Genomic DNA, 17,583 nt, shown 5'->3' on the forward strand with positions numbered 1-17,583 from the left:
AGATGCCTAAGGAGTCACCTCAGGTGTGGGATTTGAAGTGAGATCCTGCAGGGTGAATCTTGACTTACAGTGAGCCCAGGAATGCCCACCCAGCTCACCCAGCCTACCCAGTCATTTGTTGGTACCTGCCTCTTCCACAGGTCTCTCCTCTTTCACAACTTTGCAAAGATGACCCATGCAGCAGGCTTTTGTGTCTTCCCAAGTCCTCATGTGGTGAACTCTATAGAACTTTCTCTCACTTCCGAACTACCTCAGGCACAATCCTCCCTACCACAGATTGCATATTGGCTGGCTGTTTTGGGCTGCAGAGTGAAAGGTCTTGGGTTTGGGGTTCAGGTGGGATACTGAGGCAGATGACCCCATCTGGTAAGAGATTTATTAGTTTAACACTGTGGACATGTTGGGGGCTCCATGAGAGTTCAGACCCTCAAGGCAAAGTATGGGTTTCTTATAGATCTCAGAGGAAGGGGGAGTTGTCCTGTAGTCAGGCTGTCCCTGACTCCCCAGTAAGCATGGGGAGAAGGTGTCTTGTATTACCAAGAAGGAATGTTTAACTTGAAGGATATGGGGGCGTGAGGAGGAGAGGCACATCGAGTTGAGGGTGTGCCCAATGTGTGTGTGGGCATGTGTACCCCTAGATGTCCCAGACTCTGGTAATGAGCCTGCAAACTTCCTTGAGGAAATAAAAATGGCCCTGGAATCCAGCTGCTTGGGGAATGGATTCTATGAGGATGTTACAGATTCTTAGAAGTGCTCCCCTTAGAGGGCGCTGGTCATTTCCTTCCTAGTGGCTGATAGGCTGGAGAGATGGCTCAGCTCTTAGGAACGTTGCTGCCCTTCCAGATGGTTTGAATTCGGCTCTTAACACCCAAGTCAAGTGACTCACAATTCCCTGTGGCTTCTGCTCCAGGGGACCTGAAGCTCTTTTCTGGCTTCTGTGGTTACCTGAACACATGTGCATAAGCACATGTAAACATATAAAAATAAAAATCCTAAAAAAAAAAAAAAAAAAAGAAAGAAAGAAAGAAACAGGCTTCTGCAGGGGGCCTGAGCAGGAGTGTGGTCTGGATTTACACAGAGAACTCTTCATTTTCAGGAACATTTAGTTTCATGACCTTGTTCTGGCTCAAATCTCTGGGACGTTTGAATTGGGAAGCCTGCCGAGATTGTAGGGATTCTAGAAGAATCTGACTCAATTGCCACAGCGTTGAGAAACCGTGGTACACTCCATGTTGTGTCTATGTGTATTTGTGTGTGGGTGTGCACATGTGTCCGTGGTGAACCTGGTGTTCCGCCAGGTCTGCTAGATGGCAGCAAACTCCAGGAGCTTCCTGTCTCTCTCCAGCAACAGGATTACAGATGTGTGCCACCCACCTAGCTTTTTTTTTTTTTTTTTTTAATTTTAAATTTTAATTTTTATGCTTGCACGTATAACTGCACCATATCCCCTGGAACTAGAGTTATAGACAGTTGTGAGCCACTGGGTGCATGCTGGGAGTCTCAAATCTCGGAAGGGCAGCCGACGCTCTTAGCTGCTGAGTCATTCCTCAGGCCCCCAGCACCTAGATCTTTATATAGGTGCTGGCAATATGAACTCAGGTTCTCATGCTTGTTCAGAAAGCACTCTACCCACTGAGCCATCTCCCGGCCCTGTGTGTGTTTACTAGTGTTTTAAATTCAAGATATACCAGTAGTTCTTGGAAACAGAGATTTTGCAGGAAGTCGTGGGTAATGTCTGTTGACAGGATATGAGATTCAGCTTTAGTGCTGACAAAGTGTGGGGTCATATTCCAGCTGAAGGAGTGACCAGGGGGTAATCCTGTTTCCAACTCCCCAGACCTTTTGCATGCCAGGTGTGGATCCAGATTTCCTCTGTCACCTCCAACTTGTGTCCCTTGCCCTGTGTCACTGGAGACCCATCCATCATCTGATGATAAAGGCAGTGCTGTTTATCAGCAAGGTCCCAGACACTTCCTGAGGCCTCAGTATATCCAATGGGCCAATGTAGACTCCGAGTATCACAGAAAAACAAGACACAATTCTCCCTTCCAGAAGGCCCTGTCTAGAAAGGGCAGTGTCCCTTGGTGATGATGGGGTTCCTAATGAACCATAGGGCAGAAGGCAGTCCCGTCTTCCATCTGTGCAGCCTGCCAGTCGGTTGTGAACACTGACCCCAGCCTTCATGGCACAGCTTCACTGTCCTAACCAACAGACCCTGAGCAATCTTGAAGCAGTTAGCTATGAGGAAGCAAGGCCCTGGCTGGGCATTGAAGGCAGCCTACCAATGCTCACACACCCTCTTTTGGGTAAATACCCTGGTGGCTGCAATCAGGGTGTTCCCACAGGTATTATGCTACCTTTGTGACTATATCCTCAGAAGAGCTTGACTTCATTGTGTCATTTATGCTGTAGTTTTGACATCCTTTCTAGAGGATTATGGGAAGAAATACCGTAAAAGAGAGACCTGGTCCACCATGAGTTGGGAGGGTACAGGAACATCCCTGAGTACTTTCTAGAGGTTGACTTGAGATGTCAGCAGTCAGGGAAGCCTTGAGAGCAGTGCTGCTGTAAGCCTGCACCCTAGCTCTTGGGAAGGGAAGGCAGAGTGGGTGTTCAGGGCCAGCCTCCATGAATATGCTACTGGCCCCACAAACATGCTTTAAAAAGTCTTTAAAATTCACAGTGCAGAGGGCCTGGAGACATGGATCATCAGTTAAGAGCACTGACTGCTCTTCCAGAGGTCTAAAGTTCAATTCCCAGCAACCACGTGGTGGCTCACAACTATCAGTAATGGAATCGGCTGCCCTCTTCTGGCATGCAGGTATACATGCAGATAGAGCACTCATATAACATTAAATAAAGTAAATAAATTCACAAAGCAGAACCCCCTGGGTAAGCTCCCTACCTTGGGGAAACTTACTTCAATCTCTCTTTGGAGTGTTCGCTTCGCTTGAAGTTACCTGTGTCATTCCATTGAATTCTTTCCTTTGAAAAGACTCAGAAATCCTTATAGCTCATGGGTCAGAAATCTCTAAGACACAGCAGTAGTGTTGACATTGGGGGCAGGCAGCTTCAAGGGGATGGTTAAGCCCAATAGTTATGCACACAAGCTTGGCCACAAGATGTTTTAGGTTGAAGGCCTGGCTCTATCAGATCCCAGTGCAAATCTCCTTTGTCTCTGTGCCTCAGATCTTCATTCTTAAGGAGGGGTGACTAACACATCCCAGATGTAAAGTTAGTTATAATGTCACTGGGGAGGTAGACAGAGAGGGCTAGTTAACCCCATCTTTCCATGTGTGTGTGTAGGTAGGATGGAGACTGCCCGTGTGTGTGTGTGTGTGTGTGTGTGTGTGTGTGTGTGTGTGTTTGTGTGTGTGTGTAGGTAGGATGGAGACTGCCTGTGTGTGTGTGTTTGTGTGTGTGTGTAGGTAGGATGGAGACTGCCTGTGTGTGTGTGTGTGTGTGTGTGTGTGTTTGAGAGAGGAGACATGGGGGATGGAGTGCCCCTGTATCCAGCTGGAGCTCACAGGTTTGTCTAGTGAATTCCAAGGATCCTGGCCTACACAGTGAGAGCCTGTTTCAAAAGCTAAGATTGCAAGCATGCACCACCACCACACCTGGCTTTTTACCTGAGTGTTGGGAACTCTAACTCAGGTGTTCATGGTTTTATGGAAAGTACTTCACTGTCCGAGGCAGCTCCACAGCCCCAGGGACAGCAGGACTGTGCAAAGGCCGAGTCTCTTTTTTTGTGAAGGGAATTAACTTAACATAGACAAGCATGTTTTTATCTTCGTATCTCATTGTGGGGTAACATCAAGCTGTGGTTTTACTACTATTCTCTCATAAGCTGGGGTTAGGTAGATTGAGTGTTCAAGTTTCAAGATGTCTTATGTTGGCTAGAGGAAGTTCAAACAGTGACACACACTATAGGCCCCATGGCAAGGTGTCACCTAGCATTTCCATGACTGCAGGGGCTAGTCCAGTCACTGGTTAGGAGAGGGGAGCCACCTACACCTTAGGGAGTTCTCAGGGTTCCTATAGCCCCGCTCGACACTCCGTGTAAGCCTGACCAGACACAGGCCGGCAGCAAGTGTGTGGAATCTTGAGAAGACCCAGAGATCATCTCAATGCTGGCTCATTCCTGGACATGCTCCTGGGCAGCACTTCAAAACTTAGGCCACTCCACAGAAGAGTCTTATGAAAGTAGGGGAAGAGTCACAGCCAGCTCTGCACACATGAAGGCAGTGGCGTGTGTTCATGCAGGGGAACCATGCCTTGGGAAACATTTCTTTTTCCAGGTGTGTCAGGATGGGGGCGGGGGTGAGGGAGGAGGCATCAAAAGCATTTCCTTCCCCTCCCCCCCCGTGGGTGAAGCAGGCCACCTCCCCTCACTTGTTCTCATCCTCCTGTCCGTCTGTCCATCTGTCCGTGTAGTGTCTGTAGCCTTCGTGCCAGACTCTCTGACCCGTGAAGCAGGGGACAGATGAAGTCAGCCGGGTGGTTAAGTGAGGTTCGTGCTGGGGGCTTTGATTGGACAAGGGTGTCAGAGTCTTTTGAAATGTCAAGACCACTGGGCAGTGGTGGCGCACGCCTTTAATCCCAGCACTTGGGAGGCAGAGGCAGGCGGATTTCTGAGTTCCAGGCCAGCCTGGTCTACAGAGTGAGTTCCAGGACAGCCAGGGCTACACAGAGAAACCCTGTCTCGAAAAACAAACAAACAAACAAACAAACAAACAAGAAATGTCAAGACCCCTTCAACTCCTCGAGGTTGTATTTTCTAGAAAAATGAGTCAGGCTCAATCAGCCCTCGGCCTCACAGCTGTCATGTCCTCTTCCCTTTTGCCAGACTTCAAGCCCACACCCAGGCCCCCTGATCCCAGCAGCCTGTCAGCTGCAGGCACAGCCTTATCTTGTAGCATTTTCTTGCCCTGCTCTATGGGTCCCATGAGTCCAGTGATCTGGGTAGAGCTGCTCAGCGGGCGGCTCCTGCAACCCACCTCTTGGCACTTGGCGTGGGAGGGGACAGGATGTTTTCTCAACTGACTTCTTTAGGGGTGCTTCTGTGGCAGCTCGTGTTTGATGGGGTATGTTCTAAACTGCTGAGGTGGTTTGAACATGAAATGTCCCTACAGGCTCTTATATTGTAAAGTCCGGTATCCAGCTGGAGGCCCTGTTTTGGAGACAGAGGTGGAGCCTCACTGGGGCCAGGCCCTGAGGTTTGATAGCTCCATCCCATTTCTTGTCCACTCTCTATTCATGATTGCCACCATACTGGGACTTCTGGCTCCTGCCACTGTGCCTCCCTGAGCCACTTTAAGCCGATTCTTCTCAGGTATTTGGTTACAGCAGGAAACGTTTCCACTTAGACAGTAGAGTTCCCAGGAGCAAGCTGGCTAGCCGGCTTTCCTGCACTGGGGAGCTTGGATTCAAGTGAGAGACCTGCATCAATGAACGGGGGTGAGGATGTTAGAGGGGGACCTGGACATCGGCCTGGAGCTTCTACACATGAACAAAATATGCAGACCTCACCCACAGCACGCAGAGGCACAGGGAGAGGTTACATGTTTGGATTCAGAGGGTGCGGACAACTAGCTGGGTGGAGGCTGAGGGTGAGGTTCCAGTAGTCGGGTCCAGATCCAAGTGCTGTAATCTGAACAGTCTCATGTCTCTGTCATTTTCTTCCTTCTAAAATGGAGCTGAGAGCAAAGCAGTCAAAGGGCCTACATGGATCCTTAACGCAGTGTGCCTCCAGCCCAAGGACTGGGCTAATGTTTGTTCTTCCTTTTCATCTGGGCTCTGACCCATGACAGGCCCTTGGGGATCAGAATTTAATGGAGGGTTGGAATGCTGCAGATCCAGATCCAAATTATCTTGGGCTAGTCCTACCCTTTCATAGGAGCCATTCATTGCCCACCTCTGCATCTGACCTACGATCTTTGTGACTGTCAGGTTAATCCCTTTGAAATGGCACAGTAGCTAATAACTAAGAATGTTACCAGCTAGTATATGAGACCCACAGCAAGATTTCCCCCACTCTGCAGTAGCAGGTCTATCTGATGTTTCTATCAGCCTGTTTGAAACATGCCTTGTTTTCTGACTTCCTTTGTTCTGTAACTGTTTGTAACAGTTCATAAAACTTTATCTGGGGTAACCTGAATCCATGGTCCTGACCCACGGTTACATTTCGCTCCGGGAGGAGGGAGCTGTGTCCTGTGGGTGAGAAGTGGGTAAGAAAGTGAAGACCATATCTTGTTCTCAATGGTTCATTAGCAACCAGTGTCTTCAGTTCCTCTGGGAATTGGCCTTGAGAGCATGGAAAACAATTCAGAGCAAAGCAATTGGCAGCCGAGATCTGGCAGCCACTAGTTGCCACCCCTTCGTAGGGCTGTCTAGGAGTCTCACTGTGCAAGAGAGCAGACAGCTGCCAAAGATGGGTTCTCAGAGCCCAAACCAGAATCTGACTGTTGACTGGGACAGATGCCATCATGGCAGGTCCACCTCTGCTCCCCTGGTGCACTGACGAAGAGGTGCTGGGAGAAACCCTGCATAGCAGACACAACAGCGTCCAAAACACCTGCCTCCCAGTGTGGACACCAAAGCAGACTTTGGAATGACTACCACTTATTTTTTGTTTGCTTGTTGTTAAATATTTATAGTTTTATTCTTAACTATGTGTGTATGTCAGTATCTGTATAAACCAGTACCCATGCCCAAGGAACCCAGAAGGGGGTATTGCATCCTCCGCACTTGGGGTTGTGAGCCCCCAGCTGTGGGCACTAGAAACTAAACTCAGGTCCTCAGGAATAGCAACAGGAACTCTTATCATCTCTCCAGCACCCCCCTGCACCCCCCGAGTTTTTGTTTTCTATGAGATGGTCTAGGCTAGCCTCTCAAACTGCTATGTAGCTGAGGATGACTCCTAATCCTCCCTCGGGGCTTACAGGTGTGCATCCAGCTGGGCTATGCAGCTGGATCTTCAAGAGAGCAAGCAGAATGTTCTGTCTTGGAGGAGTGAACCAGATCTGAGCTAGGAGGTCTGGGAAGAGGGAGGAGCAAAGACCCAAAGAGAACAGTCACACAGAGAGGGAGAGTGGAAGGTGCAGTGGCTGGGGTGTGACTTCCTCCCCATGATCCAGAGAAGCACAGCCTACCCCAAGAGCTCTACCACAGAGTGCCCACCTAAGGGCTTTCAGTGGCATTTGTGAGTGTGTGCACATGTGTACATCGGGAATGCTACCCGACTTATTTTGAGACAGGGTTTCCCATTTGCCCAAGACTCCTCCATTAGACTAGGCTGGCCCGCCAGCCCCAGGAGAGGTTATCATTGTGACTGGGGCTTCATGTGAGTTGGCAGCTGCCTCCTTCCAGCATGTGTCATAGTATTTGCCTTTTCTACCTGAAACCCAGGTGTCAAGCTCAGACCCTTCTGCCTGCAAGGCAAGCCCTTTACCTACTGAGCCATCTCCCTAGTCCCGGGAGATGTTTGAGGATTGTAGGAAGGAGATATATATCTCCTTCCCTCAGAGGAAGCAACTCCTTTCTTCTTACAGTCCAGAGCTCCACTTGTGACTGGATGTGCTGAAGAGACAGGTCAGAAGGCCAGAGAGGGCCACTGTGTAGCCAGCAGACAACATCACGCCAGTGTGAATAAAGGTGGGTGCTCACTCAGTGTCTTTTGTTTCAGGGCAGTTGTGGGGTTAGGAGCCCAGAGACAGGGAAGACTAGATGATCCTCATATGCTTAGTGAGGACCGACTGAACTCACCCCCAGGAAGCCGGGGGAAAGGAGAGAGAGGCAGAGGATGAGGCAGGCCCGACCAGGGCTCCTGGGCCAGATGCTCGCTTGCTGAGTACAGGCAAGCTGTTGCAGACTGCAGATTGCCCCATGTCGGGACTGTGCCAGGCATGCTGTGCAGAGAACTAGGCCCTGGACTAGAAGCTACTTGTAGCCTAGTAGGGAGTCATCTACATCTGAACAATAGTTCGGCTGCCCTAGACTTGGAGAGGAATCTGAACAGGGGTTCAGGAGGACCTGGAGAGTTCAGGATGCAGGAAGGAGGCGCTAGAGGTAGATGGTGGGAGACGAAGGTTGGCTACAGTCAAAGGTTCCTGGCTTTACACTCTGGGCTCTGCAGAAAAGAGAAGCACGGGGTCTCCAAAATGCCTCCAAGCACAAAGCCCACGACCACACCCCTTCACTCTGAGCTCCATTTTGGACTCACTGGCTGGCCTTATTATGGCTGGTATAGAACAGCTGGTAACCATCTCTAGGGTGGAGAACACTTTCTCTCAGTGGTGTAGGAAGTTGGGCAAGTGCTGCCAGCTGTCCATGTGGATTTCCTGCCACTCACTCCAGAGGCCTGGCAGAGGATGATGGAAGCAACGGGTGTGAGGCTGGTGGCACTGGGAGGGGATGCGTAGCTCCAAAGGAAGGGCCTGGGTCCATGAGGTTGATATGGGGGAAGTTTGGGGCTTTCTGGAGGGGTTCTTAGTTTCATTAATAAAGGAATTTTAGAGTGAGTCACATGGACGCTCAAGGACCATCCTGTTAGAGTTTAAAATGAACTCCCCAGGGCAGGTAAGCTGTAGATTTCAGCAGCTGCCTGAAGGGGAGGAAGGGGGAAGAGAAAAAGTCAGGCCATTTCCTCCATCCTCTTAGGCCAGCACAGGGGTCAGATACCGGCAGGGAAGAGCCTTAGAGAAGAGTATGGAGAAAGCCTACATAGGTTTCAGCCAGCGTCAGAAGGAAGGAGACAGAACAAAGACAACGGAGAACCGGAGAACCGGCACCTCATAAAGGTAGGAACACGGCACCGAACCTCACGATGATGAGTTTAAGTAAGAATGGTCGGGATTCTGGCAAGGAGAGGTCTGGCATCTCATTAAAGAATTAATCATTCCTCCTACCTTTGTAGTAGTGCTTAAGGTACATCTGCCTTCCAAGAGGTTGTTCCCTCCTTCTGAGCCTCCTAGCCAGGTACTTGACCCTTCCAACTGTAATGTTAGGTCTCCACCCAGGCCAGAGGTCTTTAGCTAGTTCCCTCTTTATGGGTTTTCTGTGCTGCCAGTGTCTGACCCCTGTGCTGGCCTGACTTTTCTTCCCTGTCTCTGGAGTGATGACACTCCCCTGCAGCCCACCTGTTTCAGGGAAAAGCCAGCCTTGCTGGGAAGATGCTGTGGTGAGTTCCATGGAAACTTGGCTGCCCGTGCAGAGCTGTGAACTTCCCCAGCCACCTTTGCTACGCTCCAGAGAGTGTGTCACTGGAGGGTCCCCAGCTGGGGAGTGACACACAGGCCAGATGACTGCCTCTGGCTACCACTCGGCTGGACAGGATGCAGATGTGTTGAGATATTTAAACAGGGGTGGAGACAGCTGGGCCAACAAGATAAATTGTGACAGTCACAGAAACAAAGAAATGACTTAGTCTATAATGATCTGCACAAAAAGAGGAGATCCCACTCTGCTTCTAAGACATTATGGGAGCATAAACTTCCCACAGATGACATGGTCAGTGTTCTTTAAAGCCACCAAGGCTAGACGAGACAAAGCAAGACCATGGTACTGTCCCAGGATGGATGGACTAAGGAAACTCAAGAAAGGCCATGTGGGATCCTGGTTTAGATCCTCAGCCATCGATAGGACAGTATTTGTATTGGAACCAAATACATTCATTAGTCCATTTCATGTTGCTCCAACAAAATACCAGCGGCTAACACTTTATCAAGAAAGAGGCTGACGGCCAGCGAGGAAGCTCTGAGGGTAAGGATGCTTGCCCCCAGCCTGACAACATGATTCTGACCTCTGGAACCCACACAGTGGAAGGAGAAAACAGTCTCACAGGTTGTCCTGTGACCTCAGCTGCACACATGCACATATGTACATGCACATATAGCACACACACACACACACACACACACACACACACACACACACACACATTACTTTTAAAGGAGACAAGTTGACTTAGCTTAGTGTTCTGGAGGTTCAAGTGTGTGGGGCCAGCATCTGACTCGCTCTGGTGAGAGGCCTCAGGGCAGATGCAGTGCAGTACTGAGAACTTACCACATGGCCAGGCTGGAAGCAAGAGCAGTAGCCCAGACACCTGAACTCACTTAGTGATACCCCATGCTTGAGATCTCCCAGCACCACCCCCTCTGAGGTCACTGCCTCCCTTGAGGCCCATCTCTTAAGGTCCCTCCTTCTCCTTCTCACAGCCTCCCTGGGGACTAAACTTCCAGAGTGTAAGTATTTGGGTCATGTGCAAACCATGTCCAAACCGTGGCACCTATCAGTTAGATGATAGTCTGGGTCAGTGTTCATTTACAGTCATTAGCTCTCTCTGCTGTGATTATGTGACAGCCACATTGGAGAAAGCTTTGTATACGTGAATGCTGTTTGTAAAAATAGTTTTAAAATAAGCAAAGAGAGGGGTGGGTGAGGGAGGCGCTCAGGCCCTGGAACGTCAGCTGTTCTCTGGGAGGGAAGCAGGCTCTGGGATCTTGTGTAACACTCCCTGGGCCTTATCCTCTGATCCACTGATAACTGGAGTTTAGTCTCATGTAAGATCTGGCACTCCTCTGTCTAAGAAAAAAAAAAAAAAAACATAAGATTTTGCCCTCCAGTCTGGTGGTCTGTGGACTTAAGAGAAACACAAATACCTAAGTTCATGTTCACTTCTCTTGTCTGAAGAACCAGAGTAACCCTAAGCCCAGTGCTGACATGGGCCTGTAACCTCAGGGATGGTAAATTCAAAAGACAGCCTGAGCTACATAGCAAGTGCGATGCCACCTGGACTACAAAGTGATATTCTTCCCTAAAACAACATAAATACGGTTCTGTGGCACACATATGTCCAGTATTAGCAAGTTGGAAGCAGGAGGCCAGCTTTGGCTATGTGAGACTATCTATCTGGACGATTAACCAACCAACCAACCAACCAACCAACCAACCAACCAACCAAGGCATCAGTCACCTCTAAGGTGAGAGCTGCCGAGAGTGGACCTGGTGCTTGGCCAGCTCCAAGTGAGGGACAGGGCAGTCCTTCCAGCACTACCCTGTGTCACAGCTCCTTTGGAGGCAAAGCACTGACACATGGCTTGGTGGCCTGGACCACAGTGCCACCGCACCTCCAGTGAAGTTGGTGGGACTCCTGAGGCTCGTGCTTCAAAGGAAGCCTATCTCCTGGAGAGCCCTGGCAGCCCCTGAAAAGGATGTGTTGCAGATTTGCTCTCACAGTTGCCGGGGGAGGGTTCTGTGCCATATCTTCTGCATTGCTCATCTTTTCTTGGAAATTGTTGCGGCCTTTACTCTGCCTCAACGCTTTGGGGCTAAGGTGTTCTGGTCAAGAGAGAGAGTGGGGTTCTTGGGGCAGGGGACTCGAAGAATGGAAACAAGACAGGGTGTGATCAAGTCTCTCTTCCTCTAAGTGTCTCCTTCTCTGTCTCCTCTGTCTGCTGTGTCTGATTCTGTCTGGAGCCAAGTGTCTTCTACCTAATGTCTGATGTGTCTGATTCTCTGATCTCAGTCTGATTCTGATCTGTTCTGTCTCTGCCTTTTATATGTCTCACTTCTAAGCCACGCCTCTAAGTTACACCTTTAATCATGCCCTTAGGTCTTGTCTCTAAATCTGATCTCTATACTTCTAAATCATACTCTTAAGTTACACACCTTTAATCTCACACACCTTTAATCTCACGCACCTTTAATCTCACATACCCAAGGTATCTAAACCAAGATTATCAGAGTGTGCTCAGCTGTTGTAGGCTATTGTAATCCAAGTCTCATGTCAGGGTATATGGCTCAAGATGGCTGCAAAGCTGATAGCCGCTTTCTGCTAAAAGTCGGCCCCCAACAGGTCCCCCTTTTTAATTTTTTTTTTCAAAAGGGAAGGCTGGGAAAACTTGCGGAAACCGTGCCTGTCCTAGGTTGGAGCAAAGGACCCCAGCCTCCCTTTCCCGTCCTTGGATACTCAACAGCCATTGGTTGAGCTCCTGTCTTAGGATGGTGAGGCCTCCTTCTTTTAGGGGCAAGGGTCTTGGTATGCTCTCTTACCCGTCACTGGCTATCCAGCTTAGCGTGTAAGTTAGGGGATATACCTCATTAGTCTTGATGACAGAGGTTTTACAATCCCTTACTTCCAGCCTGTAATAATGAACCTGTGTGGGTTTCATTTGAATAGCATCTCATACAAAAGCCATCAGTTTGTTGAACCACATGGACCCAAAAGACAAGAGACTTAACAATGCCTGAATAGTTAGTATGACAGCAACACTCTTTTTAAGGGCAACACATAACTCCCTCTATCAGAGGAGTAAAAAGTGTAAGCCTCTTCTATTCTGTTTATAAATATCTTATATCAGAATCTAAATCTATAGAAATACAAAACTGATCATAGCTTTGATCTAAAGAAAACAAGTAAGGAAATCCCTGTTCCTGCTCTAGTCAATCTCAAACCCAAAAAACAACTATAGTAACTGTGGTAGTGGGTTTTTTCTTGGGTCTAAGCAATCTAAATTTCCACTAAATCTAAAACAATCTAGTTCCCCACTAAATTATAAGTCAGGGAATCTAGAGCCACCCTGGAGATTCAGGTGGTGATGTCTCCTTCAGCACTGATAACTTCCCAAGTCAGGTTTACTCGTTGATCTGTTCCAGTTTGAAGGCAATTGTGAAGCATCTTCATGTTTCCTGTGAAGAAAAAATACGCTTCTCAGGGGGTTTCTCCTCCCTGGATTTGTTATTGTTGTCTATTTGTTTAATCAGTCTCTCTGGCAGCCAACGTGCAGCATCTGCAGTTTGGGAATATATGCAAACAGAACCTCTTCCCCAGATAAGCACTGGATCTGGCCCATTCCAGGTTCCAGTTAGTGGGTCTTTCCAGAGGACTGTTGCAAAATTCTTTTTGGTATCAGGATGCCAGAATCTATCTTCAGCAGATTTTCCTTCAGAATCCAAAGTTTAAAAATTTAAAATAAAAAGTGCATGATGAAGGATATTTCTGGGGGATCCCTTGGTAGGGTACCATTCCCCCTTTTTAATTTTTTCAAATTGACATTTAATGGTTTGATGTGCCCTTTCTACTATACCTTGGCCCTGTGGATTATATGGAATACCTGTTTTATGTAGTATTTCCAATCTTTCACAAAATTGGTGGAAACTGGAGCTTGTATAACCTGGGCCATTGTCAGTTTTTATCTGTTTAGGCACACCCAATACAGCGATTGTAGCAAGCATATGAGCAATCACATGCTTGCTTGCTTCTCCAGTTTGTAATGTTGCAGTCAGTTTGGAGAACAGGGTATGAGTGAAGAGTCTATCAGGTTAGATGCTCTAGATTTGGCCACATAAGGAGCTTTAGTGAGTATATAGCACAGAGAGTTCAGCAAAGGAGAAGGTTTTAATGAAGCAGGTAAAAGGAAAGCAATTAGAAAGGACAGAGTTCATTAGGAATATTCATTACAGGTGTGTAAAACAGCAGCTGTTTCAGTACCACGTGCAGGAGTACATGACGGACAAGGCAACCAGTGGGTAGAGGTTAATGGAGACAGAGTTCTTTATCAAACTTTAATATGGCTAGAGAGGCTCGCTGGAGCATAATCACCCTGGTACCTTCTTTTAAGGCTATAATGAGAAAGCATTAAGGGACAACATTCAAAGGCTGGATGCTGGTTTGTTAGGCATTGGGTTCCAGAGCATTGGGATGATGCCTTTCAAGGCCTGTGGGGGGTCGTTAGACACCAAAGTCTAAGCATACACTGACCTCAGACAATACTGATATCACCTCTGTGAAATCACCGTCTGATTCTTGACAGGTCTCGTGAAAAGTTATTTTCTGTCTGATGTTGAAATTGGCCATGTGTGGTCCGACTGATCTTGGCTATTGTAGAATGGTTAACTTCCGTTTTGTCTTTTTAAAAGTCTGATGCTTGCACATCTGAATTATACTCAGGTTCAGCACCCTCTTGTGTTTGTATCTGTTTGTCACTCTCCCACCTGTTACTGGTTCCCTGGTTCTCCCCAGATGTGGGACCCCTGACTGGGTCTACCCGAGGCACTGCAGGAGACAGGAGTCAGTCTTAGACTGCCGAGTGTACAGCCAACAGCACATTGCTCACCCACCCACACTCTTCATTCATTCATCCATTCATTCACTCACTCATCCATTCATTGCAGGAGAGTTCCTAGCCAGATGAGGAAGCAGACAACAAAACATCCAGCAGAACTACCTTGAGGTGGTGGGAGAAGGGAGAGGAAGGAGCGGATCATGTGGGGAGCCTGGGTGATGAGGCTGCCACTTTGCTTACCCGTGTGCTGGGTAGAGCGGAGAAGACCAGCTAGGTGTTCAGGAAGTTGCACAGAAGCTGCAAGGTTGAATTAGTGCGCTTAGCTCACTGCTGGGAAGTTGAGGACTGCGCTTTCCAGGGTTATTGGACTGTTCTCAGGGCACTCCTTCCTGGGATGGGAGTCATTAGCGCTTGACTCAGGGCAGCGGATGGGAGGACTTACCAGGGAAGAGCATACTTCCCCAACCCCGGGAAACCAGGATGTGTGTCCTGAGAGTCACACTCACTCTGCACGTCCCCGAAGAAGAGGCAGCAACCACTGGGCCCTCTCAGATGCCGGTGGATGTTCCTGGCAAGCACATCCTGCTCTAGTAGGTCTGGCAGCCCTTGGGGAGGGTGGGGCTGCTCTGTGGCTCCAGTGGTCCCAGCACCCTGGACCTGGGTTCTGGGAGAGGGAGGCATGGAACAACTTCCACTCCAGGGAAAGCTCTCTCTCTCTTCTTTTGGGGACCTGCATTGTGAATTCCTGGTCTCCCATCCAGGACTTCCACTCGCTCTGTCTTCCTGCTGGAGTTAGAGCCTGGGTCTTGACGGTCCTACTAAGCCAGGCTCAGTCACCATTTCCCAGTAGGGCAGCAAGGAAGACAGGAGTACAAAGCAAAGACAGATTTATTCGAATGTAGCTACACTGAGAAAGGGAGAGTATAGGGGTTCAGTGACTCCCCAGCTCGTCTTTGGGGTCCTGACACGAAGCTTAGCTTTAAACAGAAGGTGAGAGGCTCAGCAGTTCCAGGCAAGGTCTCTTCCAGGCGAGAAACCTGTGCCTCAGAGGAGTGGGTAACCATCCCAGAAAGTACTTGGATTGTTTTCTGTCTCTAGGGTTGATAAAGGTGATTGGTTTTAAACTCAGCAAAATGACAATGGAGGAGGTTTAAAAAGAAGAAAAGGGGGGGGGGTCTGTGAATGCCTGCTCTCACCTGCCGAGAGCTGGGAACAAGGCTATTCCCTCTGAGGTTGTTAGCACCGTAGACATTTCGATAAAGCCAAAAACCCCTGAGGAATTCAGACTCAGGGAGCTTGGGTGGGTGGAGAGGTTCTATCATGCTGGGAACCAACTGTGGCTGCAGACAGGGCTCTGGACAAGAAGACCGGCAGATATGCTTAATCGTCCTGAGAGCCATATCTGCCAGGCAGGAAGAGGTGTGGAGAGATTAAGCATCTTCGCCAACTTTTCTTGTGTCTATATAGTACATTCTACACTGAATATTTTATTTTTACTTATTTGTGTGTGCTTGTGACTGCAGGGAGGTCAGAGGTCAACCTTGTTGTCATTCTAACCTTGGTGTCATTCTTTAGGTTTTTTGAGACAGGGTCTCTCACTAGTCTAGAACCTATTTAACATTTTGATGCTGGAGAGGTAGATGGCTTAGTGGTTAAAGGCACTTTGGGATGTCCCAGGTTCAGTTCCCAGAACCCAAGTGGTAGCTTACCACTGTCTGTAACTATAGTTCCAGAGGATCTGACACCCTCTCATGGCCTCTATGGCCCTCAGGCACACATGTGGTATAGATCTATCCGACCAGGCAAACTATTCAGATATATAAAGTAAAAAGAAAAATAACACGTCAAAAGAGGAGAGCTTGGTGTCGTGCACATCCCCAGTGCCAGTGCTTGGGATACAGAAATGGGAGGACAGCAAGTTTGAGGCCAGCTCACACTGTGAGTGAGACTTTGCTTCAACCAACAGACAAAGTTAAGAGAATAGCCCATGACGATAATGACCCAGGCATGGAGGCCAGAGCTCCAGGCAGCTCTGTCTGGCACCATGGTCCTGCATGCCCTGTGAAGCTGGAACAATACCTGTTGCCTCACTGCCTTGGGGAGTACCTAGCCCTGTGGGAAACTTATCAAGAAGGGTTACTGTTACCAGATAGACTTTGTCTAAATCTGTATGAGTAGGAGTATGTCAAGCTGAACTCTTACCGGTAAGCCAACTTGCACATCCACGTTTACTGTGAAAGCTCTTCAATGTGGGTTTAAGGGGACATTGAGGGGATGGTGGGGGATGGGTAAGGAAGTTATTGGAAGACTCATTAACTCAATGGACAGACAGACAGACAGACAGACAACAGCATGGCTGTGAGGAAACCAGAACTCCTATTGCAGAAGTGGGGCCTCTTCTTGTCCAGGTCTGAGGATGGGGGAGGTTTGACAGCACAAGCCTGCTGCCAGGGCTCTTGGATTTCCTGGCTGAAGGCAGGTAAGGGGGCTGGAGGAAGGACATGTGGCCACTAGTATCCCCTTGGTATCATCTTTCCTCCCGGGGTGAGAGATCCTGGCATCTGGAAGTCCTTCAGCTAGGGGCTGACCTGTAGCATCACAGCAGGGGTCTGTGCTGTCTGTGAGGGGAAGGGCTGTGGCCAGGGAGTAGCTGGCCTCTGACTTCGTGTTTTACAATGTCCTTGCTGTGTGTGTCCTTGGAAATGTCACTTTCCATCCCTGTTCAGTTCTCTGGGACAGTTCTGACAGGTCTTAGTACCATAGGTTAGAATCAGAGATCGCAAGGAGGCCTCTGGAAGCCACACAGAGGGAAAATGACTAAGACTAATGCATTAAAATCTCTTTCTGGGACACTCTTGTTAGGGCCCAGGATCAGCTGCAAGGATTATGTCAAGCTGAACTCTTACCGGTAAGTCAACTATGTCGGACAGTGAAAGTGACTGGTGGGGTCCTGATTTTCCTGCAGGCTGGCTGGGCCTGAAGTTTCCAAAGCACCCTCCACACCCCACCAAACCCTTGTCCCTGTGCAGATCATTCTATGCCTGCCTCCTAACTCCTCAAGTCAGAGGCAGTGGTTGCTTTTGCTGTACCCTGTGGGCATTGGGATTGCTTTCCCACCCGGGAACCATCAGCCCTTGAAGCACCTCCCAGTGAGGCTGCTTGAGCAGGAGCGGTTTACTGTCCAGTTCCTTCTTACCTCCACTCAGTTCCTCACACTGTCTTTCCATGGACTCCAGGAGTGAGTCCCTGCTCAGCTAGGTTTGGCTGAGTGACTGGCAACTCCCTTGGCCTCTCGGTGTCTGGTCCCCTCATAGAGATAAAACTGTTCTTGCCCTAGTGAGTGACTGCAGGAGAGAAGTTGTAAGAAGAGACCCTGGCCTGTAGTAAGCCTGTTTAATTGTTGGGTGTTGTTACAAGTGCTGGTAGAATTTAGTGACTGATGGTTTCCCACGCCCTTGATGGATAGAGGAAGGAGAGAGCCCAATACAGCCCCCAGTAACCTAGAGACAGGCTTCTGATG

The 17,583-nt window shown here is 48.9% G+C and overlaps 1 protein-coding gene across 13 annotated transcripts in view; it reads left to right on the forward strand.

Moving 5' to 3' along the window:
* The window catches only part of Ackr2 (atypical chemokine receptor 2), a 57,585-nt gene that overhangs the window by 26,176 nt on the left and 13,826 nt on the right, over positions 1 to 17,583 (forward strand). For 3 of the 13 annotated variants that reach the window (XM_076917620.1, XM_076917619.1, XM_076917622.1), the window contains 3 exons: positions 7,551 to 7,653; positions 8,659 to 8,798; positions 16,926 to 16,971. The exons of 4 other annotated variants lie outside the window; for them this stretch is intronic. The gene's annotated coding sequence lies outside the window, so the exon portion shown is untranslated. Of the gene's footprint in view, positions 1 to 7,550; positions 7,654 to 8,658; positions 8,799 to 13,111; positions 14,658 to 16,925; positions 16,972 to 17,583 lie in introns of those variants that run through there. 6 more of the 13 variants (XM_076917623.1, XM_076917621.1, XM_076917626.1 and 3 more) reach the window with 6 other exon arrangements.

This window comes from Arvicanthis niloticus, chromosome 21 (genome assembly GCF_011762505.2).
Source record: "Arvicanthis niloticus isolate mArvNil1 chromosome 21, mArvNil1.pat.X, whole genome shotgun sequence".
NCBI classification, from domain to species: Eukaryota; Metazoa; Chordata; class Mammalia; order Rodentia; family Muridae; genus Arvicanthis; species Arvicanthis niloticus.